Below are 9,543 nucleotides of genomic sequence, written 5' to 3' on the forward strand. Positions count from 1 at the left end.
ATTAATGCATGAAACATAAACATAAAGTCATCCACAACACATAACACCAATATTTGTACGTGGAAACCTTGTCAGGGGAAAAACCACGGTGGGAAACCTTACCCACAATCAAATGATACTACTACAGATAGTAAGTGTACATAAATGGCGTCTGCACATGCTGAAAGGCCAACAGCCTAGAACTCACTGCTCAATCACAAAATGGGAGTCACACTAACTACAGTTGGATGGTTAAATCCAATAAGAATGTACTGCACAAATAGCATCTTCATATGCTGGATTCAGTACCGGTCTAATGTTGATATGCTTCTACAAAAACCTAGCTTCACCTTCAAATGATGTCTTTGTGTATACCTCTGCTTAATCTCACATATACCTTCTCACAAACCTTTTTCGTATTCCACATTCGATCTTACAAATAAGATCTTACATTTATACCATAACCTAAGACCAATTTTAGTAGGTCGGCTCTACAAGATATTACAAAAAAACATTTTACAAACAATATAATATTCGATGCAATAACCAATTGAACATGTCGGCTTAATGCATTTACAATAATAATAAATCATCTCCATAGCGTGCCATGCTGATCTGGAAAAGATAAACCTGTCGGTGTAACCCTAGACCTATTTTCTAGTAAAAGCAAATATGCAAATATGAATATACCAATGATTAATTCTTCAAAACAAAGTGTCCACATGATGTTTTCAACATTACCAAGTGTCTTCCATATCATTCCAAGTGTCGGTGAACATTATATCCTGTCGGTGAACCATATACCAGTAACTGTGCAATAGTTACTTCCTTGTCGGTGAATGTTGTTGGATCTCCAAAGTGCTAGTGTTCCAGTAGGTGTTGACATCAATGACAAAACCATACCAAAATACCAACAATCTCCCCCTTTGGCATTGATGGCAACACAAGATGGAAAAACCATCAAAGTGCCAAAATAGAAATGTCAAATACCAAAAACAAACAATCTCTCCTAAACAACAATCTCTCCTAAACAACAATCTCTCCCCTTGGGAGCAACATGTGTTTATCCAAAGATTTATTTTCAATACCAATCTTTCTATCAATCTTTCCTCAAAGATAATGTGTTTTTCCATAGATATCTCTCCCCCTTTGACATCAAATGCCAAAGTTCATATACAAAATACCAATCAATTCAATATACCAACTACTCCCCCTGAGAAGTAGCTTCCTTATCAAAGACCGAAGTAAAAGATTTATCTTTCAATTTTGCTGGTTGATGACAATCATCAACTGTCTAAGTTTCTCCCAGTGGTGGTATGACTCCAAGCTGATCTCTGAGATATTCAAAAGTCTCCTTAGGCAAAGGTTTTGTGAAAATATCTGCAAGTTGTTCTTTAGTATTCACATAAACCAGTTTTATCTCCTTTTCTTCAACTTTTTCCCTTAGAAAATTCAGTTTGATAGAAACATGTTTAGTTTTAGAGTGTAATACCGGATTCTTGGATATATCAATTGCTGCAGTGTTATCACAATATATAGTAATAGGTTCCTTGCATTTTACCTTTATGTCTTTCAACATTTGCTTAAGCCATAGTACCTGTGTACAGTTAGTTGTTGCTGCAACATATTCTGATTCTGTTGTTGATAAGGATGTAGAACTCTATTTCTTACTCAACCAAGAAACTAATCTCTTTCCAAGAAAGAATGCTCCTCCAGTGGTGCTTTTTCTATCATCCACATCTCCTACCCAATTTGCATCTGTGTATGCACATAGATCAAAATTTTCATCTCTAGGATACCATAATCCAAGATTTGCAGTGCCTTGTAAGTACCGAAAAATACTTTTTACTGTTGATTCATGATTTTCCCTAGGATTACTTTGAAATCTAGAAACAATACATACTGCAGTTCATAATATCAGGCCTGGTTTGTGTCAAATACAATAAACCTCCTATCATAGATTTGTATCTAGTTGGATTAACAGGTGTAGATTCATCCCTTTAAGATAATTTGTCATTTGTAGTCATAGGTGTGCTTACCAGTTTAGAGTTCTCCATCCCAAATTTCTTTAGTAATTATTTCAAGTACTTGGATTGACTCAAAAATATACCTTTATCAGTCTATGAAATCTGCAATCCTAAAAAGAATTTTATTTCTCCAATCATAGACATTTCAAACTCTTGCTGCATTTTAATAGAAAATTCCTTAAATAATCCATCTTCTCCTCCAAAGATTATATCATCAAATAATACTTCTATAATCAAGATGTCATCATTAGTTATTTTGAAATATAAATTGTTGTCTGCATTTCCTTTAGTAAAACCAATCTTTAAAAGATACTTATCCAACCTTGCATACCAAGCTCTTGGGGCTTGTTTCAATCCATACAGAGCTTTTCTTAACTTGCAAACCATATCATTGTCATCTATTAAAGAAAATCCATCAGGTTGTTCAATATATACTTCCTCTTCAAGATCTCCATTCAATAATGCACATTTAATATCTGTATGCGGGAAAAGTGGGTCGATAGAACTCAATATGTGAAAATATTCTAAAAGACTTTTCCACGCACACACACAGGACTTCTTGGTGCAAGCTATGGAGTCATGAAGTATAACTCAGCTTCCCAAGGTTGGTCCCATGGTTCTTTATCTCACAATGTCCCTCAAACCAATGTTTTTGCTCTCAGATCATTGAGCAAAATGGTTTAGGGATGGCAAATGCAAGAACGACAGATGTTTTGATAGATTTTAGTATGAGATGCATCCTAAGCTATGCATGATTCTAGAAATGCAATAAACTAGATTATAAGATGACAAGGTTAGTATAAATACTATCTTAATATGATATATTAGTCTATGATTGAGCTAAAATGATAAACAAATTATTCTAAACATGCATATTTAGACTAGTTCCTGATTTAAAAGAGGCTAAAATGATGAGCATAAAAATGATATGAAAGCTTGAATGTATTTGAGCATAAGTATGATACTACAAATTTGAAGGATGTTTTAAAATGGAGGAATGAGAGCTCTATTTATAGCAAAAACAGGGCAATGGATGGTCACGGTTAAAAGAGTTGATCAAGGGTTGAGTTTGAAAGTTGGGGATCCATGTTTGCAATTGGCACCAATGAAATGGTGACAAGTGTCAACATAGGGTTGGGTTGAGAAAAGGGGTTGGAGGCATTAAATCCCTGAGAAGACCTTAGGGTTATCTAGAAGGTAAGGGTCAAGTCTAAATTAAGATTACCCATTGGATTAAGAGTTAATCCAAGGATAAACTCTTGTGCAAATGATTAAGAGATAATCATGGTCAAAGCATTAAATGCTTGATGAGACCCTTGGGTTGGATGAAGGTTGAGTTAAAAGAAATTCTTTAACCATGTAAGAGGGTTTGAGTTAACCATTAATGGTTATGAAGACTTTGGGGAATTAAGTGGTTGAAGGCTTTGAAGCCTTTAATGGTTATCAAAGACTTTGAGGAATTAAGAAGTGACTTCCCCTTGCTTAGGGATGTGACAAAGTTTAGAAGATGGGTTAGGCTAATTAGAAGTGATTAGAAGGGTCTAGAAGGGTTTAGAAAGGGGTTTAGGAAGGCAAGTGGGAGATGTAGGAAAATGCAAGTGGATGGAGGGATAATAGGATTTAATTGAATTAAATGATTTATTCAATTTGCTTGTAATTTGAGGAAATTAAATAAATTAGATTTATTCAATTTAGGATAACTATTTAATTAAATTTGAATTTAATTAAAAGTGGATAGGGGGAATTTTAATTGAATAAAATGATTTATTCATTAAATGGGTATATTGAATTTAATTTAAATAAATTGAATAACTTACTTAATTAAATAGAGGAATGGAGGCAATTTAATTAAATTGGATTTAATTAAATAGAGAAATGAACATAAAATATTCATTTAGGAATATGGTCATTTTTATACGTCTACATTTTGCCCCTCTTTGAAGTGACGTGTGTGCACATGTTATTTCAAAGAAAATGATGCTTTATCATGATTTAGGATTAAATGCAATTTTTGTGTCGCTCTTTTTGATTTGCAAGTCGTGCCCCAGATTTGATTTGATGCGTGATGCCCCAGATTCGATATTTGATGGTGATGCCCCCTCGGGAGATGAATCAATATTTTGAAAAAAAAATTATTTGATTTGATGAGTTGCGTGTGATGTGTAGGATTTCGTCTATGTGGAAGGTGGGTAAATTGATTCATCTCCCGATAAGTTACATTTTTTTTAGGGTATAAGAGAGACCGCGACCATATTATAGGTTCGTTTGGCTAACCCTAATTTCATTTTCCTCCTATAAAAGGGGAAAAGGGCTTTGATTTGATTCATTTGTGCTTTGTTGACTTTGGAGAAAGAGAATTTGGTCTGAAGAGAAAATGCCTATTCCGTATTCCAGACACCATTTCGAGCGCGTTCGGAGGTACCGGAGACCTGCAGCGTATCGACCACCAGTAAGTCAACGTTTTTGACCCTCTTTTGATTTTTGATTTGGTCATTTTTGGTCATTTTTGGTCATTTTTTTAATTTTAAAACTCATTTTTAGCATTCTACCACGTCAAAGTCATAGTTTAGCGCGCATACGAAGTTTTAAGTAGCGCATCAAGTCTATTTTAGGGGTGTGTCCGAAATAAAATAGGGTAGCACATAAGAAATATAGGTTAGCGCATAGACGCAGAATAGCGCACGGTGATAGTCGGGTAGCACATTAGGTCAGCAGGTTAGCGCGTAGGGTAGACCTAGAGCATAGGGGTCACAGGGGTTCGCATGGGTAAAGGGGTTTAGCGCGTAGGGCTCACCTAGCGCATAGGGTCAAACAGGTAGCACCCGGGATGTATAGATTAGCGCGTGGGTAGGGGTTAGCGCATAGGGTGGGTTAGGTGGCGCATGGGGGGAAAGATTTAGCACGTAGAGTCAGTCCAACGCATAGGGTAAACAGATTAGCACGTAGGAAAGACAGCCTAGCGCGTGGGTAAAGTTTAGCGTAGCGGGAGTCTGTTTTAGTGCATCTGGAAAAATTTTGCAAAATGATGTGGTTTGTAAATTTGTTGTGTCATGCTATCATGATTTTATGGATTTGTCCAATATGAGTGTTTATATAACTTGTTTTGATGTGCGATATTTCAAGTTATGTATTGATATCAATGTGATGTTTTGATCAAAATATGATTTATTTGTGTACCCTGTTTCAAGTTCAATGTGTGAAGCCTGATTTGTGTTACAGGCTGGTATGGGTTGGAAACTTGAGTTGTGTTACAAGTTGATATGGGTGGGAAACTTTAGTTGTTTTACAAGTTTATGTGATTTGGAGACTTGAGTTGTGTTACAAGTTTTGATATGGTGTTTGATAACTTGAATTGTTTTACAAGTTGATATGAAATGATAGGATTTTCAACTTGATGTAGATGAGAAAAGTGTTTCATGTTGTTGATGTGAGTTTGATTGTGATATCATTGTTTTGATGTGGAAACTGATATTGGAATTTGTTTTGCTTGTTGACAGGAGCGATTGGGTGTGGTTCAGTCGCGGGAGAGATTTCCAAGACCGTGGAAATTGATACCGTTGTTGTCTCAGGCTGATCTCGACATCATTGAGAGATGTGGGTTGACCTCCCTTTTGGATATGCCTCGGTTCACTGTGAACCGGGGGCTACTGACAGCTTTGGCAGAGAGGTGGCATAGCGACACAAACACCTTTCATTTTGCGACCGGAGAGATGACAGTCACACCAGAGGACTTACAAGATCCTGTGGATTCCCGTAGTAGGTGCACTACTACCGTATGAGCAGTCGGAGGAGGGTGGGACAGAGGCACTGCGTTGTATCTTCCATGATGAGACAGTCTATGGCTATGAGATCCTGTGGCAGGAGTTTTTGGACCTGGATTATGCACCACTGCCATCTGTACTAGCAAGGTTTATTGGTGGATTCCTTTGTCTTGATCGTAGGTCAAAGGGATTCTCTATGGGATGGGGGCTGGTATTGGAGGAGATGGTGACACAGGGGTGGAGATTTTTATGGGGATCAACTATGCTGGCCCATCTGTATAGGGGTCTACATGAGGTGGTATACCTTGGTTACGGTATTTTGTCAGCTGGCGTGACACTATTACAGGTATGGTGCTGGGAGCACATTCCAGCGGCGAGGCCACTAGCAGATAGAGATAGGCCCGTGGGGTGCGCATATGCATATGGATACAGGGGTCTAGTTGTCCAGCGCAAGCTGGGCAAACTAGAGCATTGGAGGAGAGTGTTTGATGATATAGATACGGTCACCTGGCGACCGTATAAAGGATGCGAGGTGTGGGCAGAGGACGGGCTGGAGATGCCCTTTGTTTTTATGACCAGATACCTAATTGGGAGGACCCCGTTTGTGATAAAGAGGTTTGTGGTGACCCGAGTTTTGAGACAGTTTGGGCACCAACAGGGTATTCCACAGGGAGCGTACCTATATGCACGCTAGAGGCAGGATGTAGCGGATTGGGGCCCGACCATTGATAGCGCAGTGGCGGTGGAGGAGTTTGTCGAGTTGGCACGGCAGATATGGGATTATGCCCCGAAGATTCTGGATGCGGGCATGACCGATGAGTTTGCCAGATTGTTTGCTGCGCGGGCGGTGGCCAGGATATCTGATCCTGAGGATATGAGGCCAACTTTTGATTCTGATGAGGAGGGAGAGGGAGATGATGATGATGATGGAGAGGATGGAGGAGATGGACGAGGGAGAGGAGCCAGAGGGAGGTGGGGAGGTAGAGGGAGGAGAGGAGATAGGGGTGTGGAGAGAGCGGTGAGACAGGGGGTGATAGACAGGGGGAGAGGTGGATTGGCGATTGGAGCCGGTGGAGAGGGGAGAGTGGGGGAGGTGCTAGCTGCAGTGGGGGGTACTGATGAGGCGAGGCGGCCAGCGCAGAGGAGGAGGACAGATGTGCTCCCACCTCCAGCACCGAGGATAGGCCGAGTAGGAGGAGTTTCCCCTGCACAAGTACCACTATGGGTTCGGGTCCCTACACATATTGAGGATGCACATATCCGGACCCTACAGGTGACTGTACAGCAGCTGCAGGCACAGATTTTGACATATCAGCGGCAGATTGCACAGTTGACCACTGAGCGGGACACCGAGATAGAGTGGAGGGGGTGAGCGAAGGAGGTGGTATCCAGCATGCAGAGAGCAGCGGCGGGTGGTCCGATGAGAGACACCCTGAGAGAGCTAGCATTGAGAGCTCAGGAGGTGGAGTACTATCGGCGACACTATGAGGCTGCGGTACCCAAGGACCGGCGAGTAACAGAGCTTTACATAGTCAAGATCCAGTCAATCTCGGGATACTAGGTCGCGGTCTGAGAGCCGAGGTGTTACAGGGCCAGCGAGACAGGACCCTCCTGAGATCCAAGGGTGGGTGCATCTGGAGCTAGACCATCTCCGTCAGGGGATAGTCATACTTGAGAGACGTGGGCTCTTTTGTATTTTTGATCATTGTTATTCGTTGTACTGGACACAATGTTGATACATTTTGTACCTTTTGATCATTTTTGAGATATATATACATACGGCACCATTTTCTTTGATCATGTGGTGTGTTTATATGGATGCATGTTATGTGGGTTATTTCGTCATGATGATGCAATGCTTAAATATATGATATAATGTATGATGCAAGATGTATGTTTTTATATGCTGTGAGATGTATCTTGAAAATGAGATGTATGATTTGATATGCTGTGTGATGTATCTTGAAAATGAGATGTATTATTTGATATGCAACTAAATGTAAAAGGATATGCAAACATGTTAAATGATATGCAAATAATTGTAAAATGATATGCAACTAATTGTAAAATGATATGCAACTATGTTTTTGGTAGCATCCTCATTCTGTATTTGCCATCCGATATAGCCATATGTTGTTTGCTTTCTTTTTAGGTATCATCATTGAGCATTGATTTGTTTACGATATGTTGAAAATTTATACAAGCATAATGGTATAATTGAACCATAATGACAACCTGGACGACCTGAGTGCGTATTGCGTAAACAGACAAGATTAGATCATTTGTATGCATGAAGTGGAATCAGGCCTTTAGTGATATTCGATGTATCACGTCTCAAGGCAAGTATTCACACAGTACAAGTGATCGCCTCCCAGACATAAGACTAAAAAAATATTGGAATTTCTTCGTGATCTCTAGCCTTTGAAGCTTTTAGTGAGAAAAGGAAGAGAATCCAATAATTCAAAAAGTTCAAAAATGCAAAACTAGTTAAGAGTTTTATGCGATAATGCAACATTTAATACTTCAGAAAATCATCCATCCTTGGTATTTCTGGTGAATTGTTTTGTTTTGTTTTGCGATGAAGCGTAGTTTTTGGTTGTTGGATGTCATGCTTCTGAGTTTGGCAAATAGTTTTGATGTCTTGAATGTTTGCAATATTTAGATGATTTGAATGCCCCTAGCTGAGTGTGCCTCTTGATGTGAATATGTACAATGATTTCCAAGCCATGGTGAAAGGTGGTAAGAGGATATATATGGATAAACCAGGATAGGGACTACGCTAAGTATGTCCTGAATGGATATGTGCTAAGTATCGAGCGATGGCCGATAGTGTTTGTACGGATAAAATGGTATGGAGATAGATAGAGGAGCCATTCTTTCACAAGAGCGCCTGTTTACCAGGTTTTCACCATTTGTTTTTATTGTACTTTGTTTTTGCTTTTTTCTGGATTTTATTTTTTTTGGCTTTTTGGCTTTTTCCGTGCACTAGACTACTTAAGTGTAGTATTTCTTCAGATGGATGTTGTTAGTTGGTTCGTTGAGCACATCTCCTTCTGAATTTGTTAGCTGATAGGCACCTGATCCATAGACTGATATGATAACATAGGGACCCAACCAATTAGGTTCAAATTTCTCTTTCTTTTCCCGATCTTGCTGATTTCTTGGATTTTCTTTGAGGACTAGGTCACCAACTTTTAAGTTGTGGGGGATGACCTTGTGATTGTAGCTCCTGCACATGCATTGCTGATATGCTTTGAGATGAGTATAAGCATGCTGACGTCTTTCATATAATAGTTCAAGTTCTTGCAGTCGGTTAACTCGATACTCTTCATCTGGGATTAAGCCTTTCAAAGAGACTCTGAGAGATGGGATTTCTACTTCCAGGGGTAAAATGGCTTCTGATCCATATACCAATGAGTATGGTGTTGCTCCTATAGGTGTGTGGATGATGATTCTATATGCCCAAAGTGCTGGATTGAGTTGGACGTGCCAATCTTTGCCTGCATCATTTACTATTTTCTTGAGGATTTTCAGTATTGTCTTGTTAGACGCTTCCGCTTGACCATTTCCCTGTGGGTAGTATGGTGTAGAGAACCTATGTTGGATTTTGAATTTTTCACATAGTTCTTGGACATCTTGATTTTTGAAAGGTCGTCCATTATCTGTGATGATTGAACTTGGAATACCATATCTACAGATCAGATAATTGAGGATAAAAGAGGCAATTTGTTTCCCAGTCACTGTGGTCATGGGAACTGCTTCTATCCATTTGGTAA

The sequence above is a fragment of the Cryptomeria japonica genome, chromosome 10 (genome assembly GCF_030272615.1).
Source record: "Cryptomeria japonica chromosome 10, Sugi_1.0, whole genome shotgun sequence".
In the NCBI taxonomy this organism is placed as follows: domain Eukaryota; kingdom Viridiplantae; phylum Streptophyta; class Pinopsida; order Cupressales; family Cupressaceae; genus Cryptomeria; species Cryptomeria japonica.